The 20,426-nt window shown below is 43.9% G+C and overlaps 1 long non-coding RNA gene across 1 annotated transcript in view; it reads right to left on the reverse strand.

The window, feature by feature from the left end:
• Positions 1-930: 930 nt before the first annotated feature.
• The window catches only part of LOC308326506, a 63,336-nt gene continuing 43,840 nt past the window's right edge, over positions 931-20,426 (reverse strand). The window contains exon 3 of the long non-coding RNA XR_013965100.1: positions 931-4,315. This is a non-coding gene — a long non-coding RNA (uncharacterized lncRNA). The remainder of the gene's footprint in view (positions 4,316-20,426) is intronic.

The raw sequence follows: 20,426 nt of genomic DNA on the forward strand, positions 1-20,426 counted from the left end.
TTATCTGTGCATTAATGTGCAATTACTACTATGTGAAAATGCTACGCATGCAGCTATTGCTTTAAGGGTGAATTGTTGTTGCTATCTAAACGTTCTAAATGTTTTCTGAGCTAGATTTCATATGAACTTGCAAGGCACGAGAGGATATTACTCGCTGCCAGTGCTTGACTAGCTGAAGCTCTGTGCTTTGTTCTCAGATCGCAGGGTTAATGATTTTCCATACTAGGTGGGGAGGGAGGAGCAGAGCAAGTTTTTCAAGCGTTTTCTGTTGGAAAATTAGGATGCAGCCCCCGTTGTCAGAGTGGAGGAGCTGTCTGCCGCTTTCCCAGCAGCCCTTTGGCCAGTGACAGGGAGATGGATGATATCTGCAGCCTGGCCGCACTGCTCCCCCAACACTGTCTGCTCTACACGCTCCCTCTACCGCAGCGCACGCACGCACACACACACACACACACACACACACACACACACACACACACACACACACACACACACACACACACACACACACACACACACACACACACACACACACACACACACACACACACACACACACACACACAACCCACACAAATAAACCCATATAGAGCAGACAATAACACACCTATAAACAGACTTTCTCCTCGCCGTCTCTCACGCACACTGTTTGAGCATCGGCTTATTAAAAAAAAAAAAAAAAAAAAAAAAAAAACTTAATCTTTGTTGCCTTTGGCCATAAAACCAATGTACTACATATCAAGGGAATGGAAACTTCAGAAGTGACAACAGACACATTATGTTGATAGAAAACCGCCGGCTTCCTTCACTCTCTGCTTACACAGTATGAAACCAGTATATGCACAGTGTTTATGAATTACCAAAACACACAGAATCATGTTAGATGTATATACATTTAATAACACCAGGAGATTTACAATATGTAATATGTACAAGTTGGTGTATCCCATCATCTATCTGATAAGTATAGAGGCAAAAATGCTACAGTATGTTTAATTAAATAGTATACACATTACATACAAATGCTGACAAACACTGGATTTACAATTATTGCATACATACAGCATACATTCCATTGACAGAAAATAACTACATAAGAGATTACAGACTGAACTGTATGACAAAATAGCACATACTGTAGCACAATCCAGCATACAATTTCCAAGCCTTTCATAAAATAATAAGTTGTCGGCTATCTATTCATAACATGCCTGTAACTCTGAGAATGTACAAATGTAACAGTAACAGTGAAGCTGTGGATGCTACCTTACAACATTGCTGCATATCGTCACTGTCAGGCAGAAACCTTGTATCTCCGTATAAAAAATAATCACAAATGAATGCCCTACTTTCGCACACAAATATTGCCGATCTACAAGCTCACAAAGCAGATTGCGAAAGTGAAAGACACAGTGTGTCTGTGCAGGGATTCATATTAAATCAATGAAAAGTATTACGTATTAAGTATTAAGAATAACTATATTGGGATCCATCGGAACACAGGTTATTTTTATCCACTTTCTGAAAAGTAACAATTGTTTGGGGGACATACGTGGTTTCTGCCCGACAGCGACAATATATTTGAGTGTATGCATTGGAGCTGCAAGATATGCACGTCATATATGTGCATATGAAGGGTCAGAGGGTGTCTCGGTTGTTGCAGTCCTCAGGGATGTCTAGCCCTTACCCTCCCCTCTGCTCCCCTCTGCACTAATATGCTCTCCTCTCCACCCCCTATCTGTTGTGCTCCCTTTCCTCTGCCTATTTTCATTACCCTTACCTGCTTTTCCTGCTCTCCGCCTCGGCACTGATGCTGCAGCCGGGGTCCAAATCCAGCCGCCGTACGTGTCACCTGGGAGAACAGCCCCTGCATACCAATGACAAGTGTGTGTGTGTGTGTGTGTGTGTGTGTGTGTGTGGCGACAGTGGAGGGGGGAGGGGGGGGCACTCCTTCGTTCTGGTCTGCACATTACTGGCTGAGAACCCCCCCACGCCCCTGCACACACACACACACACACACGGGCGCGGACGTACACGCACACGCGCACACACACACACACACACACACACACACACACACACACACACACACACACACACACACACACTTCATTCCTCCTCCCGCTCTTCTTCCTCCTCATTACTCTGGGAGAACAGAGGAGACAGCTAGAGAAAGGGAGTGTAGGTTATAGGAGGAGGGGAGGCACACAAGATAGTGTGGAGAAGAGAGGGGAAAATATACCCTATATGTGAAATCAGTTTAAGTGAGGGGCAAAAGGAGAGAGAGAGGGAGGGAGGGACGGACGGACGGACGGACACAGACAGAGACAGACAGACAGACAGACAGACAGACATGGGAGGCAGAGAGTGGAGCATTAAGGGGAACATACATCACTGTTTTAAGTGACTGCAGTGGGACGGGCTGAGTAAAAGGTCGCCTGGTCTCTTCCTGTGCACAGTGGGCACCTGGGCAGAGCGTAGTGGCTTCCAAATGACTCGGGGCTAATTACCCAGCCCAGGCCGTCTGTTAAAGCAGCCTGACACTTTTACTGACTCACATGAGTCTGGAGCCAGCTAACGCACAACCGGAAAACACAAAGACGAGAAAAGTCTTGTGCAGACTGAAACGTCAGTCCTGGCGTTTGTCTACAAATGAAAAGGATCACATAGCGGAGTGCAATATACATATCATTTTAGCTTTTATGCAGTGACAGTGTAAAAACTAAGCTGTGATGACTAAAACTACTGTATGACTGTTACTAAATATACTGACAATCTCAACAAATACGGTTAGGCACAAGGCATAAGGTACTAGTGGAGAAGAGATCCAATAGAACTAAGACATGTCATTTTATGCTTGGTTGTGTGTGCAGGCACTGTGAGCTTGTAGATTGACTATTTTCAACACACAGCTGAGCACAAATCAGCCATTTCAACACCATCAAGGTCTGCTGCTGAAATACATTTTAGTCGACCAAATCAACTGTAGTTTTAGTCGACTAAATTCTTATGGCATTTAGTAATCAAAATATGCTGTCAAAATGAACACTGATGGGGGTTAAGTGGTTAAGCACCGTGAATGCAGAAAAAACCTATACGAAAGCATGTGTCAGAGGAGAGCCACGTCATTTCATTTCATGTGAGCAGCAGTCAGTCGCTCAAGATGTCAACTCATGAAGTGAAGGCACCCGCAGTACAAACGCACTGTCTGTGTTCCCACCTGTCCTTGGGCTGAGTGCTACACACTTCACAACACACCAGGAATGTCCTGTCATGACCTATTTCGGCAGGGACACAAAGGGAGCGACTATGTGTGTGTGTGTGTGTGTGTGTGTGTGTGTGTGTGTGCGTGCGTGCGTGCGACGGAGGGTTTAAGTTTAAGTAGTGTACTCCACTACATCTCTTCTCTACGTTACTATTTACTCCACTACAATTAGTTACTTTGCAGATTTAGATTCATACTACAAAAACATTAACTACTTAAGACGTAATACTTTGGCTATTCGAACTATTGGCTATTCTAGATCTGCAAGTACAGTATATGTTGATGGCAAGACTAAGAGTATAATATTGTATTATTGCTATGGCATTTTACAGGGTAGTTCTTCCACCACTGGTGTGTGTGTGTGTGTGTGTGTGTGTGTGTGTGTGTGTGTGTGTGTGTGTGTGTGTGTGTGTGTGCATGCGCTTGTGGCACTAGTGTACAACATCTCAAATAGAACTCTGACTGGGCGTCCGGGCTAAGGTTGGTGGTGGTCAAGGGGTTAAGAGCCTTGCCTGTAGTGACAGAGCCAGGCCAGCTAGCGGTGGGTCACATTCTAGTCCCAGCCAGTGGAAAAGCCAACCTGCAAGACAGAGCATAATTATCCAAGCCAGTTACAGTTCAATAACTCCATCAAGCTGCTAGCCAGATACCAGGTTTCCCTGGCAACCCCTCCCAAGTGATTGGCGGATCAGAGGGAGATGGGGGAGATAACACTGGGGGGGGGGGGGGGACGACGACAACAGGGTGAGCAGGGGGATACACCCCTCCGGAACATCACGGACTGTTGGACAATACAAACATTCACACACACACACACACACACACACACACAAGTGCATTCCAATTGGTTTTTGCTGAGACTCGTAGCCAAGCGGGTCCTCAAAGGCTTCCATTTGGGCATTGTTGTTTGGTTTTCAATCATCAGCTCATCTTCCCCATAGTACCGTCCCTCTATGCCGTGTCCACAGGACCGCGACGGAAATTCTCAAGTCTCACAGAAACTCTACTGTCCTTTCACTAGATGATTTGCCCCACAGCCTTCTCCGTAATCTGAAAAAAAGCACACACAAAAAAACTAATGGAGTTTATCACTCATCTCTGTCACCCTGAGAATAAAAGAGAAACGTTTTTCCATGCACTGTCGCTGTTCAAGGGTGACGCCATTAACAATGGTGGTACAATATGGTCCCTTCATTGAATTAAATAGAAAGAAATTGCTTTTTTTTGCACAGATTTAGGGGGTCATTTGAGGTAATGTAGTCTTTAGGTGTATGTGCATGCATGCCAGAGAGAGAGAGTTTGCACGTCGTCCACGCAACACATGCGTCATCTGCACACTTTTTCATGTGTCTGTGCGTGTGTTCAGGTGACTGTCTGGCCTCCTGCCGCAGTGTCTGGAAACTCAGATGCGCACGCATGCACGCTCGCACACACACGCACACACACACACACACACACACACACAACTCCCCAGTCCTGCTCAACTGTGATCCGCCATCAGGCATACGCCTGATTTATGCTCTATCGTACGCGTGCGGAAAACAGACATCTGACAAGGTGTTGAGCTTGTAGATCCCCTATTTTCGACGTACGAGACCAGCTTACGGCAAAGTAAAAATCAGGCAATACCGTCGCTTTCCACTCCTCCTCCTCCCCCCCACTGCGATAAGAGACCCACTGAGCACTATACAGTATACTGTATAAGCTCTAAAGACAACAGACAACAGCACTGTGCAGACAAACGGTAGGAGGAACAGGAATCTGTCTTTATTTTCTCATGATCACAGACCAATGTGGGAATGCAGCGTGTTACATGAGCACCTCTGAACAATGGAGAAATACCCCCCTCCCCCCCAGACAGACAGACGCACATACACACACGCACGCGGCACGCTCCCTCATCATGCAGACTTTAATCTAGAATCAGCTGGAACCTTTGGTTAATCTACACCTATTCAAGGTTCAAATCAATCATTGAGGCTGCAACAACTTGATGACTAACGGCGGATATGGGGCCCATACCCAAGAGTTTATTTAAGACCTGCACTGACACACTATATCACACCTTCTGCTGAGCCACACTAACCATTGTGGATGCTAGCCTTTGTGTTAAATGCTGTTGTAAGACAGAGATAGTTGCTGCAATGATCCTTTTGTTCTACCGCTAATGTTTGCTCACCTAGATGTTGTTTATTGTGTTCATGTTATTGTGATCATCATTACATCACCTAATCATAGCTCCAAGCTATAACGAATTCCCTCCTCGATGTTGTAAGATGATAAGAGCGCCCCTCACTTCACACGGGTGTGATTTTTAATACAATGGCTATATTTTGAAAGAAGCTTAGCTAAACATTAGTTATGATGATAAAACAAAAGCCATTGTAGCTATTGGTTATGTAAAAAATTGAGAACCAGCTCCATGGTTCTTAAAGATACTATCTAATTTATTAAATTAAAACAAACTTCACACCTGAATTCACACGACATTTCAATAAATCTATTGGCAAACACGAGTAAGCAAAGATATTAACTGGTTTCTCTATAAAGAGCTCTTCCACAGACCTTTTCCTTTAACCACGCAATCGCTACACCAAACAAATGTTTTCATTTCACTCTTCACTTAGCATCAACCCGATGCATAAATAAACATCATGGGACAAATAATATGCTGCAATTGGAATAAAGAAATCATAATCATTTTCATATCCACCCTGTACCGTGTACCGGTTACCTGGAATCGGGTCGCAAAGGTAAAGGTAAATTGCAGCAATCCCAGACTCCCCTTTTCTGGATCAATAAAATAGCTAGACAGGGTGAAAACATGGAAAAGCTTTGAGGTAACCAAAAAGTAAAATTAAATAAATTAAATAATGTATTGTACATGCATCCAGTGTCACTGTATAGTATACTATATAGAGGTTACATGTAGGTGTCATACCATGACACAGTATAGTGACAACAATACATTCTGATTGATCTGATTGGCTGAGAAAACCAGAGAAAACTCAGATGTACACTGCAGTGTCTCGAGGAGAACTAGCTTGACTTTGAACAAAGTTGGTATTCCCTACTCAGCGTGATTATAAACAATCCCCGAGCTGATTATTACCGAGTGATATTTATTGGATCCTTGGCGGATTGGTTGGAGCAGGCTGCTTTGTTACCGTTAGGGAAGCGGAGAGAATTTCATCAGCACGGCTCGGGCGCCGCCAGACTTTGCTGCGTGTCAGACAGATCCTAATAAAACTGTCTGGCTGTTTTGTGGGCACCAGCTCTGTTCTCGCTGTGCCGTGTCTGACTGCTCAGCACTTGTCGCACTATGTGCCTGGATGCTTGGTATTCATGGGGCATGGTACTCCTTCAGCTGTTGCTGGGGGCTCTGTGGCATAGGCACAGACTGATTAGTTGGCATTGGCTTTGTTCACTATGAGAGGGGGGGGGGGGGTATAATTAGAGAGAATGGGAGACAGGGGGACGGAGATGGAGAGGTGGGCATTAGAGGGAAAATCAATTGTTTTCAACTGCATTCCTAATATGGGTATAATTTAGCAGAAATTAGCTTTTCAGAAAAGCATACTGTCTTGGGAAATGCGCAAAGTTTAAAAACCGGGTCAGCTGTGATTGTGAATACTTTCCATACAGCCAGTTCTACATAATAAATATAATATTTATAAATAAATATATGAAACGAATTTGCTGTTAGCTGATCTAATTATTGGTAATTGCACACACATTTTGTTCACAGGAGCCAAAATGTTATGCTTACAGATTCTATTCAGCATTAAACCTTCTGTCTTTACCAGGTAGCATTGCTCTTTTAGCATGGTTATCTGCATAATCATGGGCCTAATCCTGGCTTTAAAATATAGAAATCAGTGATTTGACAGTTCATGACAGTGCACATTTCGACAGAAATTATTAGGATAACAGAGAAATACATAATGTACTAATTCAATGTATTTGTTCATTTAAATCCGCTTTCTGGAACTGGAGGTCATTAAGCGTACTCTTTGTCTTGTAATAGTATATACAATACTACTTGAACATACAAAGAACCAAGGTGGAAAGTATAGTTTATAATTAGGGATGTCCCGATCACGTTATTTTGCTCCCGATCTGATTCCGATCCATTTGATTTTCAGTATCTGCCGATTTTTCCCGATCCGATATTTATATTTTATAGAACACGTTTATGCCATATCACAATAGTACGATATCCCAAATCACATACAATTTCCAGTCTAATATCGTGATATGGATATAATATACTTCCGATTTCCGATCAACCGATCCGATCGGGACAACCCTATTTATAATAATAATTATTATTAATAATAACAAATGTATTTAACCCCGCTAAAATGGACACATTGATAGGAGTATGACGATAAAGAAACAAAGTCTAGTATGATAATGGAAAAAGTGTCCCAGAATCCGGTGAATTATCTTAAACTGGAAAACAGTTATGAATCTTTGAAATGGCGTTGGCATAACTTAACCTGGCACCACCTCATGCAAATGCGAAGTTGGAACGATCACATTTAGAGGGTGTTAGTAGTGGGTGACATATACTGGCATGGGTCTGCTGTGTTTATGACAGGGCTTAATCAACACAAGGTCTGGGGTGTGATATTTTGGAGCCGTTGGTGTCCTGCCATGTTTAATCAAATCATGGTATGTATTCCATACGAGTAGTATTCACACAGATGTTTACATGATGACTGGTCATGTCGGTGGACAACATTGATGGGCATTTGGGTATGCTGATGATGAAGTTTACTAAGTAAGAAATGTTCTTGATGATTCTTTGGAGAAACAACATTATAAACACTCATTGCTCATGCATGCTAAACATGCATGCTTCTCCCTCAGCGCAGTGGTTCACTTTAGCAAAACATCATGAGATTGAGCATTTCAAAATGATCACAGTCATCACACCCTTTGGTCTTAAAATGTTAAGTTATAATTCTGATCGCGTCGCGGGTCTTGTCTCTGTTTACCATGCTTCATCCTTCTCTGTCTTCCCCTACATCCCCTGTACCAGCGGTAGTGCCTTTTCAACTGTAAGTCGGCATCTTGCTTCATGACGACTCCACCCTTGGAAAAATCGGTAGAAAGTCGATTGTGCTCTCCGCCCGCGTCCCAAGAGCCTAACCCGTGATTTTTCATGAAGAGAGCTCACAAGTTAGGGTCTCAGGGAGCAGGTGAACAACAGGGTCCACTGAGGAGCCGCAGTCAGCTGCAGGGCATTGAGTGGCACTGACACCCTTCTCTTTCTCTTTCTCTTTCTCTCTCTCTCTCTCTCTCTCTCTCTCTCTCTCTCTCTGTCGTTATCTCTTCACTCTCGCTTCCGTACCTACTATGACGATCACCTAAAGGCACCCAATTACTGCCCTGAAGACACCCGAAGCCATGAGGTGTCTGGCCGCTGTAAGGCATGGGCAAAGGCTGTTCCATCAAAAAGAAAACATTAAAAGACCCCCCCACCACCACCACCACCACCCCCCCACAACCGTGGACCAGAGACAGCATGCCCTTATTCCATCCTTCCTTCACTGCAGATAACTTATTTTCTCCTTCAGCTTGCTGATTCCTGTGCACACAAAGACATGCATAGACAAACAAACAACAGAGACACAAAGAAATGGTGCACACATTAAATGTCACAAGACGAGGACAACAGCAGCAAGAGCAGACAGGATGACAAAGGGAAAGAAATAGGTATTAGATTCGTTGGACACGGTCAGACTTTAATTTTCCCTGCCGCAGCACCGAGACAGAAGCAGAGGCTCAGACTATCAGACAAGCCTGCACTGCCTGTTCTGTGCTAACTAGCCTTTGTGCTTGCAAAGGAAAGCCCCCCAGCCAGCAAAGCGAGCTCCCCTCTTTGTCCTCCGAGCGTTACATGATCGTCAGTCTAGACCTCTCCCGTCTCGGGATGACCGGCCACACAGCCTCTCTGCCAAACCCTCCATCCCGTTTGCACTGACCAACTGATTCAGAGAGCCACCTAATAGACCAAGCCTGTACTGCCAGCTTCCACCACAGGGGCAGGTACCGACAAGGCTCAGTGAGAAACTAACTAATAAAATGCAGTGCCCGAAGAGACGCTGCTCTGTGGCATGGAGTAGAATTCAGGTATAAAAAAAGTAAAAAAAAATCCACAGTAACAAGGTTTAAAAAATCGAAAAGGCAAAAGAGAGAACAGATTTATCTCCAGAACTAGTCACGCATCCCCTCTACTTCCCACTACAGACTGCAGTTCTTCATGCCACGAGACCCAGACATCTACCCAGCGAACTGTGCCGACATGGCAGCAAGCCTGGCATGCTAGCGCAATAAGTTGTCACTGTCATAGATAGCCATCATCGGTCAAATATTACAGAGCCCCCGTCTGAGTCAAAAACACACTCACACACACACTCAGACGCTACTGGACACACCTGGATCCAAAAGAATCAACACATTCACTTCCTGTAAGAAGAAAAAAAAACAATAAAACACAAAATGCTCTGTCATAAATGTTAACAAAGCAACATTAAAAACATACCATGTCTTTTTTCCTGTCATGTTTAACATCCCCCCCACACACGCACACACACAAACACCCTCGCCCCCCCATCCCGCCACCAACCTCACAACTCCTCCCCCTCAGACAAAAAATCTGATAGATGTCTGTGCCTCTCTCCCTCTCTCCCTCTCTCTCTCCCTCTCTCTCTCTCTCTCTCTCTCTCTCTCTCTCGGGAACGACAAGCAAAGTGGAGGCTTCCGGAAATGAATGCTCCATGTCGCCGCACGCCTCGTCTCCTCGCCCGCTCCTCCGTCTCTTCATGCCGACTACGCCTTTTGTTATCCATCTTTGGGCTGAGGGTGAGGACCGACTGAAGAAAAAACAAAGCAGCGGGCTAAAGAGGAAAAAGGGGAGAAGGAGAGAAAGAGATTGTGGGTGGGGGGGCTGCCGAGGTGTCCGAGGAAGCTGTAGCCAGACGCAGGTCAGTGAGGTGGGACACCGCCTCCCCCTCTGTCTCCTGCACTCCCCCCCCCCCCCCCCCCCCGTACAGCTTCGAGATGCTTGCATCGTCAGCTCCATCTCAGCATCTTTACCCCCCCAAAACCACTCCCCTCCCTCTCTCTCCGTCTCTCCCTCTTCCAGACGCCGGGACATCAGCCGTGTCGTGACACTGTCATCTATCCCGGGGTTTCATTCTTCTTCTTTCCCTTCCTCTTCTTCTTCTTTTCCTTCTACTTCTTCTTCTTCTTCTTCTTCTCCTCCTCGTAATTCTTTTGTGGTACCTCTTCTTTTTTCCCCTAATATTTCCAACATCATTGGAAAAAATTAATTGGAAAAAATAAACGATGATGCTAAAACCATTTGGTTCCTGACCAGCCCCCCCCACCCTCCCACACACACACACACACACACACACACACACACACACACACACACACACACACACACACACACACACACACACACACACACACACACACACACACACACACACACACACACACACACACACACACACACACACACACACACACACCCTTTGACCTTTCCACCTCAAGCTATGCCTCCCCAGCTTCTAATGACTCCCCCACCACCACTATCTCCACCCCTAGCAGAAGCATCAATCCCCCCCAGCCCTCCGCCCCCGATCACACCAGGTCTACCTGTCTGCTTGTCTGGCTCTCTGTTGCTCCCTGTCTGCGGCTGCTTGCCCACAGTGAGATACTGCACCAGGAGTCTGCAACGACAGCCCTCTCTCTCTCCCTCTCTCTCTCTCTCTTTCTCTCACACCCTCCATCTAGTATTTGCCGGCACACACGTTCCTCCCTGTGCTGATCAATTTCTTCTCTTTTCCAGAGGCGCACAGACACACTGCAGCTAACTGGCTGGCCGAGGTGGAGGATGCGCTTTAGCGCTCACACTGTCTTGCAATACACGCTGAAACATGAATGCAGCTCTCTCTCCCTCTGTGTCTCTCTCTCTCTCTCTCTCACACACACACACACACACACACACACCGTGGCCACTGACACGAAATTGCAGATAGTAACAAACACCTGACACAGTATACTATAGACAACATATAAATGGCACCGTCAGAAAAGACAGCAAACACCGATGGCGGCAAATGCACAGATGACAACAAACAAACGTTGCAGTCAGATGCAAACATCAGACCAAAAAGCCCTAGTGCAGTGAATGCAAACACAGGAAACACACAACACATACAACACAGCTGAGCTGACAAGATGCAGTGCAGACAGTGATGCGGTCAGGTCAAGCGTGAATACAAACTGTCACTGTCACAATATTGTGACCAAGAAGCAGCGTAGGGGACAAAACTAACGACTATACAGATGCTCTTTCATACTGTCTGAATACCTAAATAATATTTTCAAGGGATATGAAATTATGAATCAGAATCAATGTACACTGTAAATTAATTTCTTCTTTGGTTGTTCCAAAACTGTGTATGCATGAGTACATTTAAACTGACTTCTACATTACTGTAAAAAAGTGACGCATTTCCCTTGTGTTCTTAAAATCCACACACACTTAATAAAGCTGGGCCTTCACATAATGGTAGATGGCATTTGAATACTTCACATGCACGCACAGACAGACAGACAGACAGACACAGACAGACAGACAGACAGACAGACAGACAGACAGACAGACAGACAGACAGACAGACAGACAGACAGACAGACACTACATGTCTAAAGTACATGTATTTCACCTCTACTGTGTCACAATCTAAAAGTATAATTCAGTGTTTCTCAAACTGGAGACTGAATGACCCTCATGGGAGGCTCAAGGCAGTCATGAGAAAAATGTGGAATAGTTTTAGAATAATTTCAAGGCAAATGACCACAAATAGCTAAATTACTTTCAGAACTTTTCTGAGAAAATATCAAAAATGAGTTTTGTCCATAGATTATCAATTTGGAGTGCCTTATCAAAGACACTGCAAAGTTTAAAATGAATGTCATGATAAATGACACAGTCTCTATTCTTTGTTAGGACTATTTCAACTGAATAAAATAGAAATACAAATAAAACCTCCATTCTTGTGTCTGACTAAGGTCTGCCCTTGACGGCTTGTTGTAATCTCTTGGTCTAATCACCTTCAACACCCTGGAGAGATTAGGGTTATGACCCCGTGCGACACAGCAGGGGCAGGGAGCGAGCTTTGCAAATGTTACCATTGATTGATTATGCCCTTTAATTCAAATGTAGAAAAGGGGGGGAAGCATGGTTTTAACACAGATAAGGCTGAATAACAACACCATCACTCGCCTCGGTTGCCTGTGCCTCAGCATATATCCTTCCTCACTAGAAGCAACAAACAGAAGCAGTATGGAGCGTGGAAGTGGTAGAAAATCCGGAGCAGAGGTAAATCCTCCATGCCAATGTCAATACCGTGGCCAGGTTGAAGTGTATGGGGGAGGGTTGCTCTTTGTAGAGAGGCCTGGGGATGGCGGTGGTGATGCAGAGGGGGTGGTGGCAGCTGCAAGTGAGCTGGCTGTGTATGTGCGAGCCAGCGGCCTTATAGGTGATCAATCAGCTCTATTACAGCCATGTCACTGCAACGTCTGGAGGCTGCCGCCACTGCCCGCCCTTCGCCTCCGCACTACACAAACGCACACTTAAGCCAGCACACAAACATGTGACTCTCTCTCTCTTGTTACTCGTTTTTCAAATCTAACCCAGAAATACAACCCGTAGCAGTTTACGACCTTTAGTAACTATAACCGGATAATGAAATTGGTCTAATAGAGCATACTTATAGTCGAACAGAGCAGTGCAAATATAATCCTGTCTTTGTTATCTGGTAATGGCATATTGTATCATGAAGGAAAAGGATGAGTCAAGGCAAGGCAGGTATGTGGTATTACACCATGATTCACCATTGAAAAATAACATTTGTCGTCGACAGTACAATTCACCAATAATTACAGCAGAAAGAATGACACCAGAAAGACCTTTCCAAAGCTCCCAAAAATAGGTTCATTTCCATTCTTATAGGGACGTAACACACAATGAGCCAGGCAACATTATGCACCAGCCCTTTGCTATGACGCCATTTGATTCACAATGACCCCCAAAATAGCTTGATGCAAGGAGATGCATATCATTGCCACAGATGCAAGCATCAGACAGGTATCCAAACAATGGACTTATCTCAGACAGCGCAAACAGCAGCAGAGAACAGAGACATTGAGGAGCAGTGGGGAGGAGGAGGGGCAAAGGAATAGAGGAGGTGGGATGGGGAATGAAGAGAATGTGATGCACAGCCAGCCACCTATAGCCAGCCAGCCAGCTAGGCAGCCAGCCGCCTAGCCAACCAACCAGCCAGCCAGCCAGCCAGCTAGGCAGCCAGCCACCTAGCCAGCCAACCAGCCAGCCAGCCAGCCAGCCAGCCAGCTAGCCAGCGGGACATTAATGACGATCATGTCTTGTCACACTAGCTGTCGGGCCAGTCAGCACATCTTGCCCTTGTCCCTGCCCTTCTCCGATCAATAGCATTGATCGGTCCCAGGGGTCAAGGGGCAAGAGCGTATCAATAGGGGGAGAGTGGCTGATGCAGCAGGCGGAGAGGGCCTGACTCCAGACAGATCAATGACACCCCCCGTCTGCCATGGCTGTGTTATGATTATTCATTTGCCATTAACCCGATCACATTAAGGGAATATCTCTTCTTGGATAGAAATAGTAGCTACTAAACCTAACTAATAGCTGCTGCTTGCCATGAGGAGAAGTGGGTCGCTACAGTACCGCTTTGGCCAGAGATGGCCATTTTACGACACCAGACGATGCATTTCTCAGGACTCCACCCTTTGGTGACGACAAAAACAACTAGCCAATTGCTGATCGGAGAGCCCTATCCAGACAGAAGCAGCCATCAGCTGACGTTGCGTGTATAATGCCATGCCCTGCATGTGATGGATCTGGCTGACTCTTGCATGCTTAAGAAATCATATGTTATCCTTATAGCCTACATCAGTTCAGTCAATATCTGTAAACAGACTCTCCCAAAGCTCTGACTAAGGAACAAGAAGTGTGATGTCTTAAAAAATTTGTTATTTGGATCATTTACTCTATTGACAATCAATGGGAAACTAAATGTATGGATGCTATGCCATGTTTCCTATTGTAATTCGTTTCTGCCGGGAGGAAACCACCTAACTCCACCACCTCTGCTCCTCTCAGAGAAGAAATTTACAATAATATAAAGTCACAACACCAACTTTGATGAGGCAGTATTGTTTTGTTTGCTTTTTCTATCAAAAATAAATTATTTTATAGTGCTTTAAATGTAAGAAAAATATGAAAAATATGAAAATATGGTCTCAGAAAATCTCTCATATGTTTCCAGAATCATGTTTTCTATTTAATAAAAAATAAATCATAATTGGTGACCAAACCCATTATCTTAAAGCCTTATTATTATTATACTTGATTGCTGCCATGTACAATCAAGCTCACAATGCATCGCAGTGCAACACGCTTTGACATCGCATTGTAGATCTCACATTTTCGGTGAGCAACATTGGCGCAGTATAAGAATACGTATAAATCACCCTTCACTGGGCAGTAAGGCATATTTATTGACAGCAACTGTGCTATGATGGAAGATATGAAAACAATGAAAACTTTATTTCACTGAATTTCCCCTTGAAGAGTTTTAGAAAATCATTGGGACTGCTGAAATAAGGTAAAAGTGACGAAACGATCATTGGTTTTGATGGTTAACTTCATTTGGTGACAATGCTTCTGTTTTCATAATGTAATTCAGTTCAAAATATCTTCACTTATTGCCTTAAGGGGCATTGCACCATACCCTCTGCTGCATATTGCAGCAGAGAATATAATAACAGGAATCTTTATTTTCTTTATTCTTAAAATCAGTTGAAAAATCTTGGGCTTCCTGGCCAGCAGAGCCCTGGAGCGGCTGTTGATGCAGTGAAGACAAAACCAGCGGCCCTATCCGCCCCTATCTAATCCCATAATTTATTTGTTCAACCATCCCATAAATGAAGGCCCAGCTGGAACCAATGACTTTTAGCTGTGCTACACGGGGCAGCTGGATGGAGGAGTGCTGAGGCAGCATGATTCTCTCTCTCAAACACATCTGGAGGACCAATCGGGGTTCAGAGGTGAGGACAGATGGGGGGAAAACGAACCTCTTAAAATAAACTCCAGAACAGCTCAGCTTGAATCTCCTGGTAGAGGACTGGGAGCAGAACAGCATTGAAATTCTTATCATGGCTACACTGATAAGTGGGTGCACGCACGCACGCAGGCACGCACGCACGCAGGCACGCACGACACGCACGCACACACACACACAATTGTTGGAATTCCCAGGTAGGGATGGGTGGATATTAGATTCTATCTTTTATTGCAATAAAAAACACTCAAGATTATTTGTTTAATCACAGTGAATTCCCATCATCTTTTGTGAACATAAAAGTGAAATAAAAAGCTATCTAGCCCACCAACATACAGCCCTTTTCATTTCCTGATTTATTTTTAAATTATTTAAGATTACATTGGGGTTATTTTTTTGCATTCATTCTGTACTCTGAAAACAACGTTAATAATTTACTGTGCATTTACAACACATAACTAAGAAAACCATGTGAATAATTGGCTTGACAGAGGATTCTTTTCAATAATGGCATTTATTACTTGCACGAGCAGAGCGAGCAAGTAATAGTTTTCGTCCAGTGCTTCGATGCGTATGTCGCCGTTCGATGTGTATGCGCCGTGCCAGCGTATGACGTAATGACTTCTTGTGCTCGATATGGCAGTGGTGTCGGATTACATACAGTACATGTATACATAGGGGCATTACCTTTAATCCTCCCGACACTAAAACATAATCGTCATTACGTCACCATCGAAAACCAATTACACCCTGGCATTGGGTCCTTTAATCCACATCTTTATTACGTCATCATTGAGAGCTAGTTATACCAGTTAGTTATACCCTGCCGTCATATGCTGCTACGATACATACGCATCAAACGGGGCATATGCAAAGTAACCACAGTATACCGCTAATCAACTTACAAATTACATATACATAATTGCGAACGCAGTGATTGCGAACGCAGTGAGCACTGACTATGAGACCTAGCAGATCATGTCTGTCTGTGTGTCTGTGTGTGTGTGTCCCCTTTGTGCCCATATATGGAGCTGAGTGATTTTTGAATCACTCAGCTACATATATGGGCACAAAAGGGGCCAGGTCCACATATACAGTAACAGCGGGACAGACAGACAGACAGACAGACATGCACACACACGAGCTGCGTTCGCTTCACGCGTTTGCGCGTCTTACTTGTATGTATGTAATATGTATGTATATTATACATAGAGGCATTTCCTTTAATCCACCCGACACTGATCGACATATAAGTCACCATCGAAAGCCGTCACTCATCCGTATTAATTAATTTATTACGTAATGTTAAGTAGAAATAAATTGCGCCATTTTTTCATGATTATTAGTGAGGACCTATTATATGAAGATAGGTTGAAAAGTGGTGAAGTGGTCCTTTAAAGCAAAAGGGAAGTTTTACATTTTTGCCTGCCATAGGATGTTAATGGTAGGGTCACAAGAAACCCCTATAAAAACAATTGCTCAATACTGACAGCCGGTCAGCTAGTGGATTCATGAATGTATGTATACAGACAATATTTTAGGCCAATAAAAAAAAGACTATACCAAATGTCCCACCCGTGCACCTCAGCTGCCGGACTATATGTGAAAAAAGAATGCATGCAAGTACGTTATTGGCCTACTGGCTGCGGGCACAAGAACTCTGCCGTGATCGGTCCAACAGATTGTGAGATAAGCCCGAACAGCCACAAATACACAGACCGAGCCTAATATAGACAGATAGTCTAGTACAGTGACATGCTGTAAAGTAAAGTGTTGATGACTGATGTGCGTCATGTCAACACTCAATAGGCAGGGAGGGTCACTGAGCTGCAGCGGAAGGCTTTGGGTTTGTCTGACCAAAATTGATAGCCACTCATTCCTTTGCATTACTTGCATTGATAAGAACATGGGAGGGTTTCATATTGAGGTGGAACTGCCAGTAAGTGTTGAGTAGGATCCTCCCAGAAACTAAATGTGTCTGTGAACTTGGTGCAGTTGGGAGCCTACTGCCAGTCTGTGTGGGAAGCTTGTCATTAAAGCATAGCCTCACTGGAATGCTTGGCGACTTTGGTTTGAATTTTCCTATTACTGTGAACTGAATGTCCTCACTTGGTTATTATTATAAGGTCTAATGTATAGACAATACTTACAAAAATTTAAAATCTTGAGAAAACAATTTCTCAAGAGTGAGCCTTAAAATAAAATTACTATTACTTTTAGAACCGCAGAGCTGCAGCAACACGTCTGCTGTGCAGTCAGAAATTCTAATGATCACACACCATAAAATAAAATAAATAAACCGACTTGCTCTGAAATACTTGAAACCAAAGAGTTAATGGTATAAATGACACAGAACACTCAGCCTTGGCCCTAAACTCAGCAAGAGCAGCGTCATTCATCAAGAAGCAAAAACACTGCCACGATGATAAAGAACTACAACAGAAATTACGACAACAGTCCCACTCTAGCTGTATTTTGAATCAAGTCAGCCTGAATAGTAACACACTACGGTCAGGCCTGTGCAGGGATCTGGATTCATTTTACAAGTTGTGGCCTGGAGCCAGGCAGGGATGAAGTCAGGAACACTGATCCTGCTGGACAAGTCTAAGGTAAACAGAGACTTCGGTGTCGCAGAGGCGAGTTTCAACCTGAAACCAGACCTCATATCACAAATGTTCATTGTATGGAATGCTGGCCAATATACAGTATCACAACGTCTACTGACAATGCATAAGCATTCAAGTGTTTCCCAAATAGACCTACAGAGTTCTGCTGAGGCTATTTCGGGTGAACAGCTGCAATGACAGCTAGGTAGGATAATCAAACCCATAAACCCTTAAAAAAATGTAAGTAAAAATACTACTGTAAGTCATGCAAGTGATATGCTGTCAGTCGGTTGTGCCGTCAGTTGAAAGTATCTGCTTAACAGAAGAGCTCAGATTTATTATGATGATTACATTTCATACTGTATTTATATAGCATCGTAAAATATAACATTTGGCAGTAGTTCAGACACAGAGTTAAGTAAGTGACTTGTTCAGATGATGTCATGCACCCACATTGAGGAGACTTTGGCTGAGGTGGAACAACAGACGCACCAAGGACAGAACACAGATTGGATGAGTGAACCAACCAATGTGTGAAATAGGTTCCACCACACAAATATGCTTAAGTGAGAAAATTGACCTTTCCTGAGAGGACTGATATATTATAGCCTTGCTGTAACAATACTGAGGGGGAAGGGATCCTCCGTCCCCAGCAACACAAAGAAGACTGTGTAGACTAGACATGCATGTCACAATATTGGCTGATTTGGCTCAACAAAAATCATTTAATTTAGTCATCACAAAGTCGTCTGCTATATTGAATACATAATAATAATAATAATAATAATAATAATAATAATAATAATAATAATAATAATAATAATAATAAGCAAGTAATCACATCTAGATTTGCAGCCTTCAAATATAGTTAAAAGTGGTCTCCGTGGACATCCACCAGTTCAAAATATTCACCATCCCAAAAGATAATTTTAACCGATTACATGCTGCTCCAGAGCGCTGCCCACCATTGACAGCGCTCTGGAGCCAGTGCCAACAGAGAATGCACGAAAAAGGCAGCAAAGAAGACCCTGTGATTTGCCCCACATGAACTGGAAGTAGTCGGCCATTTTCGTGCTAATATGTTAACCAGGAGGTCACGATAAGTTTTATTGAGCTCCTAACATCATCCCTCACCCCATATCACCTCAATCTGAGCCTCCAAAGCCACTAAAGATCACGTGTGAGTGCGTGTGCACAGGGGATTTTGATGACGTCATACCACGGAAGCAAGTGTTGCCTAGTGACGGAACGCTAAAAGAAGCTAACATACGGTAAAATATAATAGTATTCATTCTGGATTAATAGAAATCAACAAAACAGGCAGGTTTAATGAGATATCTCGACATTGGCATATATTGTGTGAATATAATTATACAATAACACAAATATAATCCTAACTGATAAAAAACAGCAGATCCAATACGACAGGTGGTAGTTGGAGGGTAAGCAGCAATTTATTAGCAAGACAGCAGTGGGGAGAGTGTCAGCATCAGCATGAGCAGTAGTGAAACTTCCATAAAGCGGTCTGAGAATGAAACGAGTGTGTGATTGGATGAGTTACCAAACATGGTGCTGCAGGCTGCCCAATGAAAGGCTGCCAACAACTTTCCTGACAGAACTTCATGAACGCCATGCCAAGCATGACGCTCATATTAACTGCTGCAAACACTTAGAGATATTGCTGTAAAGACAGAGACAATATGCAGGGAATTATTACAGTGTCGAGTGCCTGTGTTTGAGTGGGGTTCTGTGGTTTCTTTTTTTCCTGCAACAGGTAATGAGCACGGAGGTGCAGCAGGTGGAGCAGTTACTTGTCCTTCTGTCATTGGCTAGCAGGAAAAGACAGAGGGAAAGTTGCGCAATATGGTAGAAAAAGGTCTACAAATTACGCTAATTTTGTAGATTACCGGTAATGTTTCATGTTTAATGCGTGGCTCCCAGACCCCTACAAAATGACCGGAACTACTTAATATTCACCAAAACCAGACCAGAACTCCCACTACGGGACTCAGGGAATCAACAAATACCTTTCCAACCACTATTAATGGCAAGTATTTCCTACAGCTTTATGTAAAAAGAAATCTGAACTAACCCACAAGTAGTAAGAGATGGTAAAAGATCATCTTGTGAAACTAATGTCACCACAACATCGTCAAGCAGGCAGTCCAAACTATAAGCCAAAGTGAATACCACGGTACAGAACCTCCCACTGAGGATGGGCGGCCATCCCATTCCCAACCTTCGAAAGCCAAAGCCTATCAGTGCTTCAATTCAATATTGAGGGCCTATATGTCATATGACACAGTTGACACCTCATCCGTGTCCAAAAAGGCACCAGACAGTCATTCTCATACAAGAGACACGCTG

This window comes from Protomyctophum bolini (genome assembly GCF_963924005.1).
Source record: "Protomyctophum bolini genome assembly, chromosome: 13".
Classification (NCBI taxonomy): Eukaryota; Metazoa; Chordata; class Actinopteri; order Myctophiformes; family Myctophidae; genus Protomyctophum; species Protomyctophum bolini.